Raw genomic sequence first — 1,534 nt, 5'->3', positions numbered from 1 at the left:
CCCCGTGGTTAGGGGTGCCTCAGCCCCCGGGGGCTGGCCGGCCGTGGGAGCAATGGGAAGCTGTGCCCAGGGACACCTACCTTGAGCCACAGACTTGGACAGAGGATTTGGAATAACCAATCTGAGACCCAAAAGGTTTAGTTTGGGTCACTACCAAGATGCCCTCTGGTAGCTGCTGCGTAGGCTCCCGGCGTCGCTGCGTGCCCCGCGGCCACGCAGTGTGCTGAGGCACAGGCAGCTGCTGAGGACTCATCAGGTCACTTTGGTCCTACCTAATTAAGTTCAGACAGGCAGCAAAAGCAAACAGTGGATCACAAAGCAACTCAGCCCACAGAACATTTAGGGCATAAAATTGTGATGAAAATTATGGTGATTTAACTGTCCTTAAACCTTCACTGTCTTTCTGCGCAAGTAACGTGGCCGTGTACGTACGTACAGAACTCGTGTACTTGGAGACCATTTGCTCGTGTGACTACTCCTATCAACTCAGAGGGATGATGACTGTCAGCATTAAAACGCTCACACAAGTGGCAAAGAGCTGTGCAATTTAGGCCTCTGAACTAAAGTGCTACTGTTTGGGGCTGCAAAAACAGGGAACGTTGAAGTAACTGTCAGTTAACCACAAATGGCAACAAGGAACATTTTCATAACAACCCTCGAGTGAATTTTTCAAACAAGAGCAAGGTTCTGTTAGAGCAACTGGAAATACAGAACTGTATTTATGATCATTTGTGCTGGAAGCTGTAATAAAATCTGCCTACTGGGCAAAATGCAGTGCTGTCCCTTTGAAGGTGACAGAGTACTTGTAAATCCTGACAGCTCCACCAAGGAGCAAAGCAGTAAGCTTACAAAACTAACACCAAACGTGTAAACAACACTAAAATCAGCTAGTGCATCTCTCTCTGTGGAGTTCATTCTAATAGCAAAACCCACACTGGGAAGGACTGATTTGTGCTTCCATCATTACAATATCATAATGGTGTAAGTTATGAGCTCGGGCTGGATGTAATTAACATTTATTGACTCCCATTTCCATGGTAAACACTAACTCCTGTGTGCACCTGATAGTTATTTCAAGATCTATATGTAACTATGCAGAATAAATCAATATACATAATATAATTCAACCCAAATGTCTGCAAAGTACATAGAATCATAGAATCATAGAATCATAGAATCATTAAGGTTGGAAGAGACCTCCAAGATCATCGAGTCCAACCGTCAACCCAACACCACCATGCCCACTAAACCATGTCCCTCAGCGCCTCATCTACCCGTCTTTTAAATACTTCCAGGGATGGTGACTCAACCACTTCCCTGGGCAGCCTGGTCCAATGTTTAACCACTCTCTCAGGAAAGACATTTTTCCTCACGTCCAATCTAAACCTCCCCTGGCGCAACTTGAGGCCATTTCCTCTCGTCATATCGCCAGTTACTTGGGAGAAGAGACCGACCCCCACCTCGCTACAACCTCCTTTCAGGTAGTTGTAGAGAGCGATGAGGTCTCCCCTCAGCCTCCTTTTCTCCAGGCTAA

At 46.3% G+C, this 1,534-nt stretch overlaps 1 protein-coding gene across 1 annotated transcript in view; it reads right to left on the bottom strand.

The window, feature by feature from the left end:
- CDHR1 (cadherin-related family member 1) overlaps positions 1 to 1,534 on the bottom strand; it is a 50,651-nt gene that overhangs the window by 27,829 nt on the left and 21,288 nt on the right. The gene's annotated exons all lie outside the window — the stretch shown is intronic.

Source organism: Pygoscelis adeliae, unplaced genomic scaffold, assembly GCF_000699105.1.
Source record: "Pygoscelis adeliae isolate BGI_AS28 unplaced genomic scaffold, ASM69910v1 Scaffold361, whole genome shotgun sequence".
Taxonomy (NCBI): Eukaryota; Metazoa; Chordata; class Aves; order Sphenisciformes; family Spheniscidae; genus Pygoscelis; species Pygoscelis adeliae.
Note: the sequence above shows the minus strand (reverse complement) of the source record. Positions and strands in the feature narration are given on the sequence as shown.